The sequence below is a fragment of the Pithys albifrons genome, chromosome 7 (assembly GCF_047495875.1).
Source record: "Pithys albifrons albifrons isolate INPA30051 chromosome 7, PitAlb_v1, whole genome shotgun sequence".
NCBI lineage: Eukaryota > Metazoa > Chordata > Aves > Passeriformes > Thamnophilidae > Pithys > Pithys albifrons.
Genome location: NC_092464.1, coordinates 36717655 through 36739017, shown reverse-complemented (window position 1 = coordinate 36739017; position 21363 = coordinate 36717655). Strand labels below are relative to the sequence as shown.

The window sequence follows — 21363 nt, the reverse complement described above, 5'->3', positions numbered from 1 at the left end:
AGATGTCACTAACTGTAGTTATAATTTTAGCTGTACTGTAAATCTCTGGTGAAAAAACACTTTGCTACCAGAGGGTCCAAAGCTACAGATGAATGATCTCTGACTAAGTGGATCTTCCTATAGAAGGTCGTATTCCAGAACCTCAGTGTCATTCCTGAGCCATATGTCCCATTAATCCTCAAAATCTTTAAATGTGTGAAATTGTAGACTGCTTTTACAAGGATCCATTGCTTTTAAAAAGAAACATTTGGGATATATATGATTTGTTTAGGGTGTGGATGGGATTCACAGATGTGGTGTGGGAATGAATTGTCATTTTCAAACAGAAATCTGTGCACTAAAAGAGAATACCTTAGTAAAAAAACAGTCTCATTTGTCCCACTTCAGAAAGACATATTGTGAGAAGAGAGTGCTTCATGTTCCTTAAAATATAGAAGTTTTTGTACTTTTGTGTCTTGGGGCTTGCAGTGTTATTAGCTCAAAGGGGAGGTATGCTTTTTCATGATGACTATATTTAGCCAGGAGGAATAGTCCTTTTTAAAGCAAATTGAAATGAGTCTATGAGAGCGTGAAATTATCAGCAGCACTGGTGCACATTTACATTACTTCTACATACTCCTTTGAATGACCACACAACAGAACAAGTACTTCATTTCCACTGTGTTGATTTTTCTTGACAAAACATGGCAGCCAATCCAGAGGAGGGTGTTTAGCCAAGATAAATATAAAATTTATGATTAAGCAAAGTGTTTCCTTATTATAATCCCTAAAGAGACTTTGAGACTTGTTAAATATAACGTGCCCAGGTAGTTTTAAGAGTATATTATCCTTTATGCTTTTAAATGCTGAAATACAGGAACACCATCAGCAATTTGAGATATTACTTGCAGAAACAACATTGCATACTGATTTCCTTTGAAACAAGCAGCAAAATCTATGTGTATATACAATATATAACCTCAGGTTGGATGTATTTCTTAAGTTATACAGTCCAGTATAGTAATGAAGAATCTGTGTTAGTAGCGTGGTTTCTAAAACTCTCTCACTCTTTCCTGCGTGCAGTGTGGGTTTCAGAAGAAAGCAAGTAAACCTTTTTGACAGAATGGATAAAAATTGATAACATGATTACACTTCTGGCACATTTCTTCAGCTGCTGTACTTACAGAATACCACTTTGAAGAAAGCTCTGGCAACTGTCAATATTATTCATTAAAATAAATGGTGAATGAAAATTGATTCAGAAGAAGAGGGGATTATGACCTTTGTGGTACCAGTGTTGGATTTGGAGTGCAGTATTCTAATTAAATTGTGAATGTACTTATGTAGTGGATATTAAATGATCTCACTGTATTCTTTCAAGGACTATGAACTTCCAAAATCAAGGATAACATTAGATGTCAGCCAAGTATTTTGTCCTTCTTGTGGTTTGTCTTTACTTCTGAATTAGTGCCAGTTTGCACAGATTGTGTGTCAGCTTAAATACAAAAAACAGGCCTCAGTCTGCTTGAACTCGTTCCACCAAAGACTTCTAAAAACTTTCGGTAGTCTGCAAACTGTAATGGTTGTTTCACATTAAGTTGCTTTGTAGAATTATAAAACAGCTTTTCTTGTGCTTTCAAATAAAATGTTGTCATCTGCTAATGAATGAGATACCATCTGTAATAATTAAGGTTATTCTACTTGTTTTCCCCCTGCAGCAAAACTTCTGAAGGTTTGCAGAAGACAATAAGAGAACCACCAAGAAGGCTATTGCAGTGTGGTAAGTACTGCACTCAAGGAAATAATAAGAAATATGTGAATTAAGAATGTTGTAAAGAGATTTTCATTTTTGGGGGGAAAAATGAGTTACATAAAGGGATTATGTGTAAAATACAGAGCAGGATGTATTGTAGCAATCATGTTAATAATTTACAAGGGAAAAACTGCACTCTTGTAAAATCTAAAATTGTATCCTTGTGCAGTGTAATCAGGAATTCACCAATAGCAGTGAAAAATATTTCTCTATCCACCAAAAGATTGATCTAGTTTATATACATTTGTTTATTTAAAACTATCAGAATTTAGAAAATCATTGTACTTTTGTAGGTTTGTCATTTGTTTTAGTGACTTATTGTTTAGGTTATTTTGCAGAATTATTTATTTGCTGATTTATTTATGTATTTCATTATTTATTTATTTGATTATTTAGTAAATTATTTATCTGATGAATTATTAATACATCTTCATGACATGCTTTAAATTATTTATAACTTAATTTTGAGTTTATTGCTTTTCGACGCTGCATTGTTACTGACTAGTTTTGATTTTTTTTTCTTGGTTCTTGAAAATTAAAGTACTAGCTCTAAGGCAAAAGTATATTCTTTGCAGAATCCATAGATGGTTTTCAATGAAGTAATTTACCATGTAGATACTAATTTTGTTTAGTTTTATATTGCTTAACACCACTTTTCAACTTATTTAGCTTTTGCTTCTATGATTTCATAGGTCTGTCAAGATCAAATGAGTGATCTTTAAGGGGGAAAGATAAATGTTTGCTTTAAAACATGTAGAAATAGTTTTATTTTCCCCTTAATAAGTACTCTTTAATTGTTCTTAAGGTTAACTTGAGATATTTTTGTCCCAATAAAATGGATGTTTTTAAAATGAGACTCTTGATATTTGAACTAATCCATTTAATTTTTACTAAGAAAATGAAATACAATAATAACTCATATGAAGAGTTCTTTCTTAGTGGCAAGGTTTTAAATACATGGGGAGGAATGGTGATGTCTTTAGACACATACAGAAGGAGATACATGCCAAGGGTGGGGAAGGTGGATATTAGGGGGTTTTTTCCCCCTCATGGTGTTTTTTGCATGCATAGGATTTTCAAAGCTCTGAAAATCCAACATGTTGGTGTTGCACGTAAACTACCTTCTGGTTCTGTGATTACAAAGAATCATTTCTAGTGCACAACATAGTGTGAAGCCTGTTTTTGTGTTCCTCTCTTTTGCCAATCAAAAAGGTCTGAAATGTTATCTTTTACTCCATAGAGGTTTGAGTGAATGTATAAAAGCAGTGTAAGGGGCCAATTTTAGGCTCTGCATATGAACACCAGCTCAGCACAGTTTGAAATTGGTGTCTGGATCAGAATTTGACTTGGAGTCAATTCTGACTGATGGGCTTTTCAGGACCAGTGAGCCACCTTGTTCCTATTTGTTGCCTATTTGGCCTCTGTTCCCAATGAGTAGCTCCTCAGGCAGTCAGAGGCCACCTTGCAGGAGAGGGCTGTGACTGACAGCCCTGTTTCAGGGCTGTGATGAATAGGGCAAAGCAGCAGTTCCTCTGCAAAAGTGCCGTCTGCATAATGTGGCCTTTATTCTGTGTTTAGTGCTTGAAATGAATTACTATATACTTTAAAGTTTTAACACTGCATGGAAAGGCTGCATTGTACATTTCAAGTTTCAGTGCTGTTGAAATACAGTAGAAATGGCCTCTGTAGACAGGTTTCACTATAGAACTTAAATTATGCATGTGTATATCCAAATTTCTTATTTTGAAATATTGAATGTATGAATATTTAATTTGTATCTTGCTTTAGTATCTTCATATGCTTGCCTTAAAGGAAGCTGTTTTCTTTGATTTATATACATGGATAAAAATGTGTGTACAGTATGTATCAGTAGTTTTTTCTCTCTGTAGTGTTAGATGAACAGCTTTAGATAATGATAGCTACTGATTTTTATTCTGCAGCTTGCTACCATTGTATAAAACTTAAATTTGTCATATTTGTTTTATTAATTTTACTTGAATTTCAAATTCATTTGCTTTCCAGAAATATTTTCTTAATTACATGCGTTAAGAAAAGTCAAGTATGTTGCAGAACTTAATGATGCAGTATTTTTGGTCTGTGCACAGTAACAAAGCTCTTAATGTTATTATTTGGGGCATAGTTCCAATCTGAAATTTACATTTCTCCTTATTTGAATGTTTTCACTGAAGCTGAGAACTCCAAGGGAGTTCCTCAACATATACTAGTTTATGCGACATGCTCTGTGAAATTTAGTACACTCTTATTTCCTTTTGTAAATGAGATCTTATTGTTGAATAAGACCTATTATAAGCAGTTACAAAGGTAAGTGCTGCCAATGCATTCTGCCACTAGTTTCTTGGAGTATGAAACACTCCCTGAAAGACGTGCTACTACTGTTATGGGGTAATATACCGCAGCTTATGTGTTGGCACTGGAAGTAGCTACTTCATAATGATGACAAGTAGAAGTACAGCCAAAGGTCGTATTAAACAAGAGATTTCTTTCACACCTCATCCATTTTCTGGATGTGGTATGAAGATAGCTTTGTTCCTTATACTTCAGTATTTTTAAAAGTGAAGTAATCTTCAAATAGTTTTTTATGCCTTGTATATTACTTAGTTCATATTTTAGGAGATGGAATTCTAGCATGCTAAATTGATGCTGCAAAAGTGTTTGAAATTGGCTAAAATTTTAGTTGCAGTTAGACAACACAAGTGGTACTTAATTTCACTACAATTTTTTGTTTGGAGATTTGCTTAAATACATAGCTTTAAGTTCTAGAAAAAGAACTATTGATGTGTGTTGTGATTTAACCCAGCTGGCAACTAAAGTACCTTGTAGCCGATTGCTTGCTCTCCTGTCTGCTCTGATAGGATGGAAGACAATTGAAATAAAGGTAAAACCCATGAGATAAGAACAGTTTAATGGTTGAAATAAACGAAAATAAAATAATTATTATGATGATGAGGATAATGATGAGTATGATGATAATAATAATAATGATGATTATGATAATAACAACAACAATAATAATAGTAATAATGATAATGATTATGACAGTAATAATAATGAAAATAATGATAATGATATAATAATAATAATAATAATAATAATAATAATAATAATAATAATAATAATAATAATGAGAAGGGGGACAGCAAAAAGAGAGGAGCGATAAAATGCAAGAAAGACAATAATGATGCTAATAATAATGAGAAGAGGAAAAGCAAAAAGAGAGAAGGAATAAAACCTAAGAAAGACAAGTGATGCACAATAAAATTGCTCACCACATGATGACTGATGTCCAGCCTGTCCCTGAGCAGAGATCAACCCCTCCTGGTCAACTTTCCCCAGTTTATATACTGGGCATGACGTTCTAAGGTATGGAATATCCCTTTGGTCTGTTTGGATCAGCTGTCCAAAACTGAAAACCCCTTGACTTACAGCAAGTACTGCTTAACAACTAAAACATCAGTGTGTCAACATTATTCTCATCCTAAATCCAAAACCCAGCACTGTGCCAGCTACTAAGGAAGAAAATGAACTCTATGCCAGCCAAAACCAGGGCAGTGTGCAAAGTGGTATTTATATGGGTACTGCATGACTATCGGTTTATTCTTTTTGTATCTTCTAAAAAGAAAGATACAGATTTTTTTCTGAATTAGTCTGTTCAGAAATAGGAAAAGAGTGAACCTGTTTGTGTTGACAGACAGTTTCTTAGCTCTGCTTTAAAGAAATCCTGCCAGTATTGTGAAAGGATGCACTGAAACGGCCAACCAGGATGCTAAAATAAGGTGTCATTTTAGAAAAGTGATTAGTAAGTATTAGGTAATGAAAACGAAGCTGACTTGTTTCTCAGAGGGTGCTGAATAGTTAGGAGATACTGGTTGGGAAGCCTAAATCTGGTATATTATTGGTAGGTGTATTTCTGTTCTAATCTAACTCCATAGAAATCGCAGAAGCCATATTAAGCTCTTCTTCAATTTATGTCATACAGATAAAAGAATTTGCATCTCATGAGTCACATATTTCCTGTTGTATCTTTAATACAGCCATTTTTAGTATTTTTCTTGCCTCTTTCCTCTATTGGTATGCTTAGAGAGTCTGTGTGTAGGAGCTTGTTATTTCACCCGTGAGGCAAGGAGGAGTTCAAATCAATAGCAGTGTGTTGTTGGCACTAAACGATGTTTCTTCTTGCCACAATAAGACTTGATTTTGTCATCCTAATGACGCTGGCTTGCTTTAGAGAATAGGGATCAGCACTCTTTCAAATCAAACTTTACAAGTTTAAAAAAAAATTCCTTTGAAGGAAATACTATAGAAATACTCCAGTATTTGTAGCCAAACACATGCATTGGCTCTGTAAAATGGATATTCAAGTTCTGTTTCACTTTGTAGGGTAGCTGTTTTGCAAGGCATTTTGGAAGTCTCTGTTAGAGGATGTCAGATTGATCAGAGCTGACATTGATGAAAGTGTGATGTTTTAAAAAGAAATGTTACAATCATTATTTAAAATATGGATGGGAGTAGGACCTCTGCTAAAAAAGCCTTACGAAACAAAAAGCCTCAAGCCAGTAGAAATTCTCTGTATTTCACAGGGAAATCTTTGCAACACTACCTAGAAAGAGCATCTCTTCAAGAGGAAATAGGTACAGCCAGCAAGACATTACCAGTGCTGGTCTGTGATTGCATTCTATACTACAAGCAAAAAGGAATAAGCAGCTGTTCTCAACTTGAACTAACTATCCCATGGGAAAACAGGATCTGTAGAAAGATGGAATTTGAGAGGAAATAGTCTAACCATAGTAAGCAATAGTATGAGGATAGAACTTACGGACATAATGATGGTAGCAACAATGGGTTATTAAGAATCATGCATGGGGTCTTGGACATCTAAAAGCAGTGGCAGAGCTCATTAATTTTATTATATTATCAAAATATCCTCCTCCTTACAACAATGTATTTATGCAATTATATGCATATCTTTCACAGTAGAAAAGATGTTACTTTTTTATATGAAAGAACTTTTAAAAGATATGGCTGCATGATTAAACACTCCAGTTGTAAGTTGTGAATTGTTCTGTTTGCACTGTTTTAATTGTTTTGTATTTTTATGCAAAACATGTGTTCTGAGATGTTCATAGGGTAAACTGCAATCTAATAATTTTGGGGTTTACAACATGTCCCTTTCTCATTTCTTCTGTATGATTTTCATGAAGTCACCTGACATAAACTCTCCTGGAGAGAAAACACCTCCTATTTTGTAGGCAGTGAAATAAATTCTTTTGAGAATTATAGTAACTAGTTATATCTCTATAGTGGTAGTGAACTTTAAGCAGTATATGGTGGGGGTTTTTTTTAATTCATATTAACTGCAGGGAATGAGTAGCGCCTAAAAGAAGACAACTAGTAACTTCAGAAACATAGCTCATTTTGTTTATCAGCTTCAAATCCAGAATATTTTTCTGTTTCTCATCAAAATATGTTTTAATGAGTTAGGTTGCACATCAGGAGTGCTTTGCAAGTTTGCTTATACTAAGAATGCACATTGGCCTTGGGTGCAACTTACTAGCAGTGTGGTAGTCAGAATACCTTAGTCTTATTCATGCATATGTTTTCATTCTGTCTCCAGTGCTGAGAGAAGCTAAAAATCAGTTTTTCTAGTGTAACTTCCCCTTATTTGCATGAAGTTAGCACACTTGTGGAATATCACCAGCATACTCTATCCTACCACATGTAGGTATAATATCTTCCCGTATACATTAAGATGTCTACCAGAAAGAGCCTCTAACATCTTATCAGTAATACAGTGAAGAAGGCTGTGCACAGTGTGGGGACTTGTCTCTACTGAAACATGTTTTCCCTTTCAGCTGAAATTCTGATCCTGGAAGCATTTGAGTATAAGTTAGGATAAGCTGATAGTAGCACCAATGTTGATAAATATGTTCTTTTCCAGCATTATATTTAGTAAACATTAATTTTAGCTATTTTCCTTATTCCAGACTCTTGCATTTGACATATGGCTATAGCTGGATTTACTATTCCTTATTCTGTTGTGAGGATCAACAGACATTAAAAACATCCCTTATAGTGGTTGCAAAACCATCAAAAAATATCAAGTGCCAAGAGCTTTGTTATTCTCCCTTTTTTGATTGTTCTTTGTATTGTCTCTCATGTTTTTATGTGTCAGAGTGTGTATGAATGTAAGTTACTGCCATGTTTCAGTTGACCAGAACTTTAAATGACCCAGAACATCTGGTACAGTTCCATTTTATCATATTTATCTCAATTCTAACATTTCATATTAATGATTTAGATTAATACTGCAGAACTTAACTTTTGTGTAGTAAACTTTAGCATTAAATTCATATGATTTATACTTTGCCTTTTTTACTTCTACTTTTGTCTGTTTCTATGCAGTTCATTTTCTCTACAGTCTGGTTTTGTTTCTGAACTGTGGAACTTCTTGCCCTGGTATGTCTAAGCTATCTTTCCTCTAATTGGCTTAAAAGATAATTTTTTTAACATTGTCATTCGCAATTTATGAAAAATTCTCTTTGCCTTGCTATGCCTGAATGTTCTTAATCCCTGTGCTACCTGGGAGCAAATGTCAAAATAACTTTGGATTGAAAAGTATATTTTGGTAACAACCTCAAAAAAAATCATTTGTTTTTCTTTAATCACCTGTAAAAAGTACTAGTCTTAAGACTCTTTTTTGGAGAAAGCCTTTATTGTATGCATGTACCTGCAATACATTCTTCAAACAATTTGTAAAACTGTGGGCACATCTGAAGGAATATTCTGCATTTCTGGTGAAAGGTATTTTGAATAAGTAGCTGATCTATGGAGTAGAGTTGTCCGTTGATTCTAAAGATATTTTTCTCTGTACTCAGACAAATCAAGATGGTAATCATTTATAATCTCTTGCCTTCATGAAAAGGACTGATGAATAATGTGATTGGAAGGAATGCATGAGTCATGAAATGGGAAGCTGGGCAATCATGGAAAAAACTCACTTTAAAAACTCTCTTGTGCTTCCCAGGATCTGTAATGTGAGTTCAGTTTTCTGTAACAATCCAGAAATTACAATGGTAGAGTTTTTAATAAAAGCCTTGGATGGATGAGCAGCAACTCCTTTAAGTTGAATCAAACATTGGTTGGTGGATTATAAAAAGGAATTACTTAAGTATCAGCTAAAAGTGATCATGGATACAATGATCAGAGGACACTCTCTTTTCTGCACCCAATTCGAATGTGAAAATAAAATGTCTTAAAGTATACTACAGTTAATATGGAGTGAGTATAGACCCTACAGTCCTGCGAGTATCTGCACTGCTAGGAAACAACTTTTATAAGAGCTGTTTAAATATTGATAACTTCATAGAGCATTTCAGAAACTCATACTTACATTATCTGTGTAGTCAGTCAACTCTTTTTGTTGGATGTCTGTAAAAGACACTAAAACCAAGTATTGTTAATAAATAAATAATTTAATTTGTCATAGATCCACCTGCAAAAAAATCCATCTGGTTTTCAGTTTTTGTCCCATACTAAAATCATCATGGAAGTGAATAATTGCACAGTAGAATCAAGCACCAACTCTGTGTCCCAGGCAAGACTCACATAACCAGCTGTTGTTCTCCCTTGCAGTGACCTGGGCTAGACAGCCTAGCATCTGCCTCTGTTTTCTTTTCAGTGACCCAGGCCAGATTTCCTCAAAGCCTATTGCTGATGTTTTCCATGCACTCACTCATGCTAATTTCTTCTACATGCTACAGCTGTTTTTGAAAGATCTTTTTCCTTTTTCTTTTCTGACTTACTCTTTCTTTAAATTTAAAGAAGTGATTTTTTAAAATTACTGGGTAATTTTGACCATAGGACTATTCTGGTTGTCTTGGTTTAAGGCATATGTCAGCACTGTAGAAAAAGCACAAATTAAATTTACTTTCCAAAGGAAATCTTGGTCTTGCCTGTGGTGCTTATGGACAAAGTATCCTGATCTTGAACTGAGTTAATTGCATTCATTTAACTTGTGAGAATGAAGGCGAATCTGTTGATGGTGTCTTAGGACAGAGCTGAGTTCAGAAATACTCAGAAGCAAGAAGGTAGATACTTTGATCTGTTAACCAGCAGTGGGAAAAGATCATGTGGCAAAATGCTCTGCATGAGAAGAAAAGGCTATTAATGGTATAAAACTTTTAATTATGGGATTAAGCTGACCTCGGGAAGGCAATATTGCTAAATAGCTAAATGCAAACCAATGACGTGTAAGTTTGCAATTTTGGAGGAGTTACAGCTCAGCTTTCACATAATTGCCAATGGAAATTATGGAAAATCTTTTAGAAAGGCTAATTTTTTTAAAGAACCCAAAAGTTTGATGTTTTTCTTTTTTTTTCTTTTTCTGTAAAATGTTCAAATCTTAAAGTGAGCCCAAGTTTGTTGGTTCTTTACATGTTTATGTTTTAGGAGAGATTCTGCACCTTGCTTTCAGTTTGCAGTCTTAAAATTCCTTTGGCAACTTCAAAATAGTTTATGCAAGTGATTAAAAGAAATACTCTGGCTACTACTGAGTGACTGGATTTTGCATTCGCTGAAAATTCAAATGATATGCATAGCATGAACATTTATCCTTTCTAGATCAACATGAAGCGCTTTCTCAGCCATCTTTGTTCTGGGGCAGCTAGTCTAATTATTGTTTGAAGAAATACTACTCTGCATTATAAACTGAAGTATAATAAGGGCAACTGTTTGGGAGAACCCTGTCAGGTACTGGAGAAGGTCGCTGTGCTAAGCCCCTTTGCCTAATCTTGTGTTTTCATCACTTTGTGCAGTCCGCTGCTTGTGCATCTGTACATTCTTTTGCTGTACTACTTTTAATCTTTATCAGTTTTTTGATCTGACTACGGTGGTGCCAGTCCTAGTTTAGGGAGGGAGTTAGAAAAATGCAGTTGAAGGGGATAGGAGGCAGTCATGAAGCAATACTCTGAGCCAGTGCTCAGGTATGGTGAAAATTATAGTGCTGTCAAGTACTTAAAATGCACTGGTAGTAATCGCTTATAGTCTCTGAAGTTTATCCCACTGTATTTTGCAGCAGCAGGAGTGCAAGTTATAAGGTGTTTGGTTACTTTTAACTCTAATTTCTACTTTTGTTGATCTTCTTCAGAATGTACAACATTATTTTTAAAACTCTTAGACACCAAAAAAATTAATGCAAAAAAAAAATCCTGTATTGTCTGAAAAGATGAGCCATTTGGCTCAATATGATAGGACTTTTCTTAAGCAAATTTTCTGTGATACATTGTTTCTTCAGTGTTCCTAAGTTGTCTAAGGTAAAATGTATGCATAATTTATAAGGCTTAATTGACATCTTGAGTACAGAAATTCAAATTTTATCTTACAGTTTTTCTCATATACACCTCCATTAGTTCATCTGTCTGCTAAGCCTTTGGTTCTCAACATTTACCAAAATCTTTCTCTACAAAAAATTTCTTTCCAGTTCTTGTGCTGTTTTGGCACAACCATGATTGAATGTGCAAAGCCTCTGTATTTAAAACTCATGCCCTAGTTAAATTAGAGATATGCGCCAATTGTGTATATATATTTTTAATTTAAAGAAATATTTTTGTGCAATTATTTAAGATCATGCTATCAAGTACAGTGTTTTGTTCACATGATGCTTTCAGAGTCCTTTAAAAACAACAGAAAAATACTGTTCCTGTTAGAATATTTGAAAAATAAAAGGTTAATACAGTGATTCAGGAAGACATAAATTAACAAACTATTTAAGGTCCTGTTGCAGATTTCTATATATTTAACACTAGAGATGTATAAGCATCTGTTGAGTATAAATAATTTGAACAAAAATCTAGATGGATTGATGGTTCCCCATAAATCATATTACAGAAACACAGAAAATAGAAGGTCAGAAGACACCTTTAGAGTTTATTTACAGAATGAAACCCCTAATTTCAGTGCAGGGTCAGCTAGAGCAGGTTCCTCAGGAGATTGTCTGGTTGGATTTGGAATGTCTGCACGGGTAGAGACTTCACAACTGCTCTAGACAACCTGTTAAAATCTCTGTTTATCCTCACATTAAAAGAAGTTTTTCTTATTTTTGAGTGAGTTTTCTTGTATTTGTATCTATTGACTTTTGTCTGTTCACTAGTTACCACTAGAAGAATCAAGCTTCATTATCTGTAATCCTACTCATCGGAAATATCTAGAAATAAAATCCCCTGAGCATTCCCTTCTCAAGACTGAATAGTCCAAGCTCTTTTGGCATCTGGTCATTATTTCATATGCTTCAAACCCTTAATTATCTTTCAGGCTTTCTGCTGAGTGCACCCTAGTAAGTCCATGTCTCTCATACTGGGGATCCCAAAATTGTGTTGAGTACCCAAAAAGCTTATCACCAATGCTGTCTAAAGAGGAAGAATACCTCCTTTGACATTTTGAGAATACTCTTCCTAATGGTGTTGGTCTCTTTTGCTGTGAGTGCTCATTGTTGGCACGTGTTTAGCTTGGTGTCCACTACAATTCCTGGGTCCTTTTCTGCAAAGCTGCTCTCCAGATCCTTTGCCCTCAGCTTGTAGTGTGGCACAAGTGTAATGGGCAGTTCTTTTTGGTGATTGGTATGAGGCCGACCAGCCCGTAGTTCTGCGGATCCTCCTTTGCACTGTTCAAGAGACAAGTGGCATTTGGTTTGCTCGAGTCTTTAGGACCTTGCTGCCATCTCCATGCCCTTTCACATGTTACTGTGAGTGGCCTTAGAACGAGATTAGGCAGCTCCCTTAGCACCTATGAGTCCATTACTTCAGGGCCTGTGGATTTGTGTACATCTTATGTACATCCATACATGCAGTTTGTTTAAACATTCCAAGACTTGATCCTGCTCCACCTCATACATATTTCACAGATACGCAGTTGCTGAAGATTTGTCTCACCAGTAGAAACTGAGGTAAAGAAAGCACTGAGGATCTTGTCGTTTTATTTGTCTTGTGTGAAAAAGTTCTTCTTCAGCACTATGCCCACATGTTCCCTGATCTTGCCGTTGCTGCCGATGTACTTAATGCCCTTCAAATCACTTGTCACATTCAAGTCCAGCTGGGCTTTGGCTTTCCTAGCCCTATCCCTGCGTATTTGGACAACATCTCAGTATGTATGGGGTCTGACAGAAAGTCTTCCCCTCAACAGATCCTTGATCATTTGTGTAATGAAGTTGTGAACAACAGAAAACCTCTGGACTGCTCATTCCGTGTTATGTTGTTCCTTTAGCAGGTACTGTCATGGGTAAAGTCCACCATGAGGACCAGGTCCTGCAAATGTGAGGAGACTCACAGGAGTGTTACCCCAGGAATTGTTCCACTCATAAATTAAGTTGGTAAAGATAAGAAGAAATAGTTCCTTTTCAAAAGGGAGAAAGGGTAGAATATATGGAATAAGTTAGAAAAATAATTGCTTGCTTGTCTCATATTAGGAATTAGTCTGATTAGGTAGAAGGGATTTGGGGTAGAGATCTTATTTTTGCCCAAGTACTATGAAGCTAAAGATTAGTGAATCCTTTGCTAAAAAGCTTAGGAAATTGCAACTAAATATTTTTCATTTCCTCATGCATTATTAACAGTGTCTCTGTGAAAACATGATCATCCTCGTTATTTCGTTTTGACAGCCATTTCTACCAAAATTTCTACTAACAGATGATTAAATATGTGAAAGAAAGACTGGAGAAAGAAGGGGTCACATAGCAGAATTGTCAGCGGTCCTGTGATGCAAGGTTTCATTTTTGTCACTGTTTCTTCTCTGGTATTCAGTCTTTTTCAGTCTTTTACCTTCAATTATAATTTTAAAATACATTGTTTTTAGAACTATAACTGAATTTTAACAATTTACCTTGGAGGGGGTGGGGGTGAATTTTTAGAGTAGGACAGTTAAAGCATGCTAGAGACCTCGGATTTGAAGGTTTTGGAAGTTGCAATGTTCTAGTTTTCTTACATTGTGCTCAAGTATATAGTGTGCCCATAATCTTATAAATTTAAGAATAGCAAAGACACAGCTGAAGTTTATTCCATTCATTCAGATAAGAGGCGTTACTTGTTCCATATGGTTGTGTCTACCAACCTGTTAGCTAAAACGTGATTAGAACTTGAGTTGCTTTCTCTCATGCTGCCTTTGTTATGCTGATTGCAAGAGTATATTGCTCCCTAAGTCTGGACATTTCTTTACGTAGAGCACAATTTGTCATTGCACACTTTCTGTGCCTTTTATTTGTTGTATGAAATAGCAAAATGATTTGCAGTTTGCATGGTGCTTATTTGGTCAGAATACCAAAAAGATCATAGCATATGCTGGTGTTGGTATATACTTAAAATGTCTGTTTTATTTCAAGGATGTGCTGTACACCCCCTTAGATGTGAACAACTTGCATGAGGCCTGCTTCTACTAAAAAATAAACCTCCTTCACTCAGAATCACAGAATCGTAGAAAAGGTGTGGTTGGAAGGCACAGTGGGTCTTCTGATACAGCCTTCCTGCTCAACCACCATTGCACAGAATTGTGTCCAGGCAGTTCTTGGATGTCTCCTCTGAGGGAGACTCCACAATTTCTCTGGGTAAGCTTTTCCAGTGCTCAGTCACCCACACAATAGAGAAATTCTTCCTCATATTCAGATGGAACTTCTGTGCATCTGTTTCTGCCCATTGCCTCTTGGCATATTCCTTGGCATCACCGAGGAGAGCCTGGGTCCATCCTCTTGACACCCTCCCTTCAGGTACTTGTAGACATTGATGAGCCTTCCTCTTGGTCATCTGTTCTTGAGATTGAACAGACACAACTCTTTCAACCTTTCATCATAAGAGAGATGCTTCAGTCCCCTAATCATCTTGGTCACCCTCCACTGGACCTGCTCCAGGCGCTCCATGTCTCTCCTGTACTGAGGAGCACAGAACTGTTCACAATATTTCAGATGTGGCCTCACTAGGTCTGAGTAAAGGGGCAAGCTCACCTCCCTTGGCCTGCTGGCAATGCTTTTCCTGATGCCAGACAGGATACCAACTGTCCTTGGCCACAAAGGCATGCTGCTGGCTCATGGACAGCTTCTTCTCCACCAGGACACCCTGGTGAATTTCAGACTGTTCTTTTCTGCCCATCTCTTCAACCTGTCAAGATCCCTCTGAAGAGCTGCAGAACATTTTGGGTTATCAGCTGCTCCTCCTGGCTTTGTGTCATCGGTGAACTTGCTGAGGAGTCACTCTATCCCCTTCATCCAAGTCATTGGTGAATAAGTTAAACAATCCTGGGCCCAGTATCAAACTTTGTGGAACACCACTACTGACAGGCCTCCAAAACTAGACCCTGTGTCACTGAGTACAGCCCTTTGGGATCTGCCATTCAGACCGTTCTCAATTCACCTCCCTGTCCACTCATCCAGTCGACACTTGTTGACTTTGCCTGTGAGAGAGAGTGTCAAAAGCCTTGGTGAAGTCAAGGTAGACAATACCCAGTGGTCTTCCCTAATCCATCCAGGTAGTTGCTTCATTGTAGAAAGCAATCAGGCATGCTTGGTCAAGCATGATTTACATGTAATGAATCCATGCTGACTCGTCACCCTCTTGTCATCCATCCAGATAGAGATGTCCTCCAGAAGGAGGCATTCCGTGACCTTTCCAGGGATGGAGGTGAAGCTGTCTGGCCAGTAGTTGCCTGTGTCCTCCTTCTTGCCCTTTTTGAAGACCAGGGTGACATTTGCTTTCTTCCAGTCCTCAGACATCTGTCCTGATCGCATTGACTTTGCAAAGGTGATCATGAGCATCTAGCTATGGTGTCCACCAGCTCTCTCAGCACTTGTGGATGCATCCCATCAGGGCCCATGGACTTGTGGATGTCAAGTTTAGCTAGGTATTCTCTAACCCGATCCTTCTTGACCAAGGGAAAAGCTTCCTTCCAGCATTCCTTTTACCCTGGTCTCTTGGGTCAGAGATTCCTGAAGTCTGGTCTCATCAGTGAACCCAAGGCTGCCCTCAACCTTCCTATCTCCAAGGTTGAACAGCATGGCATTCTTTGTGGGATCTTTCCCAATCTGTGTCAAAAAGTTATAATCAGTCCTTCCCAGAAACCTCCTGGACTACTTGTGCTTTGCTGTGTTGCTTCTCCAGCAGATGTCAGAGTAGTTAAAAGCCCCCACAAGATCCAGTGCTTGTGACTTGGGGACTCCCTCTCTAGAAGGCCTCAGCCACGTTCTCATCTTGATCACGTGTGCTGTAGCAAACATCCACAATGTTCCCCTTACTGGTCTGCCCTTTTGGTCTAACTCATAAGCTCTCAACTCATTCACCTTCCACCCCAAGACAGAGCTTGATACATTCCAAGGTGTTACCTCACACAGAGGGCAGTTCCACCACTGCAGCTTTTTTGATCTGTCTTTCCTAATCAGTGTGTAGCACTTCATGACAGCATTCCAGTCGTGAGCTATCCCATCATGTTGTCATAATCACATTGAGATCAAAGCCCTGTGACTGCACACAGTTCTCTAGTTCCTCCGGTTTTTCCCCCATGCTGTGCACATCGGTATACAGGCACTTCATAGAAGTATTTGATTGTGTTGATATGCCAGTGGAACTGGAAAGGGGTGTCCTGTCCTGTCTTGTGGTTATGTCCTTGAAAGGTTGTACTTGCTGGAGGTATCCCCTCTTAAGCCTCCTTGTGGTGCTCAGGAGGTCACTGTAGTTCTCCCTTTCCTACACCCCGTGTCTGTGGAGCCCACTATGTCCCTATCCCTCTTCAAATGTACTTTAAAGCTCTCTCAATGAGCCCTGCTAACTTCTGAGCTAATGTCTGGGCTAATATCATACTCCCCTATGTAATGTCACTTCCTATTTCAATTTATTTCATCCATTTCAGTCTTGGAGGATGATCGTTAGGGGTGTAAAGAAGACTTTACAGGAGAATAGACCTGAATGTCTGAGCAGAGATAATGAATTTTTTGTCTTGAAAATTAGACTTTTACACATTGCTGATTTGACTGGGCTGATCATCTGAGTGACTTGAATATTAAAATCAAAAATAAAACAATCAATAGCCTCCTTCAAGAGAAGGATGGTAATAGGCCATTTTTACAATTTTTTGTCAAGCATTTCTAAGTTGATGTAGTTCGGCTTCCACTGATCAAACGCCTGGGAGTGAACTGCTTGGTTTGGAGTTTTGTGTTTGTTTTCCTTTCCCCAGAGTCTTCAGGTGGTTTGACTCCTTTATGATAATTAATGCAGATGTCTCAGAGGTCATTTCAACATCGAGTGATGGTTCAGACACTGGATTTTAACCCTGACTTAGGCCAAGAAGTTATCAGATTCTTAATAGCTTGCGCAGGTGTTTACAGACATTGTAGGGTTCTCATTAGCATTTTCCTGAATAAAAGTCTCTCTCATTTGTTGTAGTCTATTGAAAATGTGTTGTTCAAGGTTCCTATTCGGAAGTGTACCCAACAGGATTCATAATGTTTCATACCTTGTAGTTGGCTCTGGTTGCTATATTTTTGGTGGTTGTGGACAGAAGAAGGTTTTTGGTGGCCCAGGTTGAAATGGAGCTCTGGAGAATCTTGGAAGTTGAACCTATGCTTTCTGCCAGAATGGTAATGAGGGATGCATTGTTGATTTGTGTACCTCAGAAAGTGTTGCTGTGAGAATGAGGAGATGACAAGTTCAGTTCTTAATTCACTGCCATGTGACCTCTGTGGCCCTTTTCTGCCTCACTTCCTTTTGGTAGAGTGGAGATGACAGATTTACTGAATGGTGAATGCAGATAAAACTGAGTGTTCCTTTCTTCTTCCTTAAGGTTTTGTCAGAACGTACAACTAGCTGTGATGAAAAAATGTGAGGAAAGGAAACTAGATTGATAGAGTTGAAAAATCACACCAACAGTGACTGAGAGTGAGAAAATCTGTGAACCTATGCCTTAGGTGAGGATGTTTTGTCAAAACTGACGTTTGCCAACATGATACTTCTTTTGGGATAAATAGAAATATAAATTTGCCCAGTACTCCTGTAGGAATATGTCCTATAAGCAGACCTTATTGCCTATAGAGAGATCCAGAACTGATAGGAGCATGAAGAAATGCACTTAGCTTCTTACACACTGAAAACTATGTATCAGAATTTCTTGTATGCTTCCTTTGTATTCTTCTAGAGGCAGTGAAAAAATTTTACAAAACTTTCTAATTGGGTACATTAAGGCTGATTTATTGTCCTCCTTGGGCTTGATCCTTCTCACCCTCAGTTTTTAATCTCAGAAACTTTTTTTATTTAACCTTTGAAGAAAGCCTACTAAATCATTTATGTGTGAGAGAGGTCATGTGGAGAGTACCCGATCATATCAATAGCTATAATTTTTTCATCCGAAAAGATCAAATATTGAATGCTGTTTCTTACCAGAATTATTTCAGCCTCTGATTAATACATTGTTTTCTGTAATCAGCTGTCACTTTGGAATACTTTCACCCAACGAGTATGAACAAACTCAGGAAGTGAAGAATTGAAACAGTTTATTTTGTGGTGGATCTTTTTGGTTTGGCCTTGTGGTTTTCATTTGAATTTGAAAGGAAATCTGTATAGCAATAAATCTTGATTGCATACTTGCCTTCAGGACTCTTTATTAAGGAAATCAATGTCCAAATCTGTTTTTCTCCAAGTCAAAAAGTCCTTGTGCTTCAAGAAAGATGTCATAAGTTGGCATTTAGTTAGATGACAAAATAGCTTCCTGGACCTGTTCATTTATAGGACCCATATTTGAACTCTCTGAACAACAGGCAGCCTACTATGTGACTTTTTTTTTAATCCGACAACAGTAGGTGCTTTCTTATGGATTTATGTAACTGACTCCAAGGGTAAATGACTTTTGGCTCAGTGGTCTCCTGCTGGGATCAAGTGTACTTTTGTCTTGGTAGGATTTCCAAAGTATGTTCCCTCTGTCTGCTGGGACCTATGGTCTTTGAAGGCTTTTTTGGCCCATCTTGTGAAGAGCATAGATATTAATACCTTGCCTGTGATTTAGTTTCTCCAACTTTTGTTTTATTTACATTATTGCATCTTTTTAGATTTAGGCTTGTTTTAGAATATCCCTTGTCATAATGATAAAATTCCTCAACTGTTATAACAGTGTCATTCTCTTGAAAATTTTGGGAGGTTGAGTTCAGCTTATGCATGGTTGTTTGCAGCAGATGATGCTCTTGTGTTTTAAATGAGGAAAGGAAATACCTTACTATAGAGTAAAATTGAAATACAGATTTTACAGTCTTACTAAAAAGAATAATTGATGTTTGAGAAAAACATAGGGTAATTGCTTTGAAATAAATCATCTTAAATTTTCTGTATTTGTGATTTTTTTTGTATTGTTAAAAGTAATGTGAAAACACATTTGTATGTCAACTATTTTGGACTTGCGGTTCATACTGTACTTTTCTCTATAGTGAGATTAATGTTGAGAAAAAGGGTAAGGCATTTTTGCTATGGTCAATTTATTTAATTTCAGACTGTATTATCACTTGGTGAAAGCCCTATTGATTAGCCTTCATAGCTTTACAGAGCTTTTCTTCTAAGCACTTAAAGTTTGAGTTGTCTCAGTCCCATAGGACTGAAAGAAAGCTGTTAGTACCATGAAATTCTTCTTCTATATGTTTCCAACAGCTTGAAGCCTCTTCTTGGAATGCAAAATATTAGCACATTAATGTTATTAACCCCTTTAGTAAAAAATGCTTTTGGAAGTAAAAATATTTTTATATCTTCAAAGTCTAGATTGTTTTTTCTGTGTGAGTACAGTTTCTTAAAGCTGAAAAATGTGTTGCTGTGCAACAAACAGATGCTGCTCTAACAATGCAATACGTTATGTACCAAAAACGATCTTGGTTTTAATCATAGATGCTGATTTAATGAGAGAAGGCTCTCTTACATCAAAAGTGGATTTAGGGTGTGATTTTGTTTTCTCTGTGTTTTCTCTACATAATTAATAGGAATATGGTACCTTATATATTTTCTTTTAAATTTGAAGGTGTACTTTGGTTTTATGCCATTTTATACTCCTGGTTTCTAATTCTGCCTTTTTTAATCCCTTTTTGTGATATGAACACAAGGGCATTAATAAATCTTGTATCTTTAATGTATTTCCTCAGAAGTATTGCCTTTTTATAGGACCATTCTGTTCATGTTTAATCCTTTCATTTTGCTCACATCTCCTTTTTCATTTATTTTCTGAATGTTTACTGTCCAGTGTTTTCATCCTGCATTTACCATGTGGGACATGTAAGATGCTTGTCTGAAACTAATGTTAGTTTATGGATCAGAAGAACAATGCTCATCAATATCTTCAGACATTATCAGTGTTTATAACTTGAGAACACACCTCACCCCCGGGAACATTTCATTGTTGATGTCTCTTCAGTTTAGCTTTCATTTTATTCTGCAGATATTTTGTAACTCGGTGTTAGTTGCTGGCTCTAATCTTTCTATCACCAATACAAATTTTGATTGACAATTTTACTTTTAGATAAAGTCAGATAATACTATACTTGGGGGGGAAAAAGTCTTTATATTGTGTTTTTAATTCCACTGAACGCGGCAGAGTTAAATGCAGTTTGGATGCACAGGGAAGAATTAATGATTGGAAGATACAGAGTTGGTAAATTATTTATTCTGGCCCTGAGGAAGCTGAAAAGCTGAGTGAAAGACTAATAAATCATTTGTGGTAGTGCTGGTTGTCACTTCCAATTATTTTAGACGGTTTTGTGATAAACTGCAGCACCTGCTAGATATCCCTGCACCATCCCTTGATGTTTGCAGTGCAGCGTGTTCAGTCGATTATCAAAAGCAAATTTGTCTAAAGTTTCCTCAGGTTGGAAAGAGAATTAGTTTTCTCAGTCACCTCTTCCGCCATTGGTTAAGCTCCTTTTTCATTGCATGCATGAAACAGGCACAATCGATGATATATGTAGAATTTTATTGACATAATGTACATTCAGGTGTGGTTGATGGAACCACTGAGGAACAAGGATGAGGGGTGACGTGTCTGTGAGTGTAAATGTACCCTTGAAAGGCTGGCTGGCTTTCATCTTTCTGAGCAGCAGTTGTTTCTGAGGTATGGAAACTAGTATTCATCCTCTGGTTTTGAGGATTATGTTGTAGCTAGTGCTGAAATTAGAGAGGAGACAGACTTGGAATATCGGTTGACTTTGTCACTTGTTAAACTTTTCAACTGCTTTTATTCAGAAGGTCTTCATTTAAAATTATGATTACGTGTACAGAGGCCTTGCTGTTGCATCCTCAGCATGCAATGCTTGCATAAATAGATTAGGGCAGAGAAAAGTAGTTGGAGTGGAGAAAATATTTAGAAGGAACAAGGGAACAATTTTTAAGAAAGGAAGGAAGCAAAATGTTGGAAAGACTAAGGTTGTTGGTAGAAACAGACTGAAAGGTGAAGGAAAAAGGCATGGTTTAGTGAAAGGCAGCAGTTTCTTTATAACACCTCACTGAGTATAAATCATTTTTAGTCATTGTCTCAGGTAGCTGCAGCCTGGCCACCCTTTTCTTGGA

General features: G+C 36.8%; 1 protein-coding gene across 5 annotated transcripts in view; it reads left to right on the top strand.

The window, feature by feature from the left end:
• TBC1D5 (TBC1 domain family member 5) overlaps positions 1-21363 on the top strand; it is a 313509-nt gene that overhangs the window by 30436 nt on the left and 261710 nt on the right. For all 5 annotated transcript variants that reach the window (XM_071561054.1, XM_071561058.1, XM_071561057.1 and 2 more), the window contains exon 2: positions 1698-1759. The gene's annotated coding sequence lies outside the window, so the exon portion shown is untranslated. The remainder of the gene's footprint in view (positions 1-1697; positions 1760-21363) is intronic.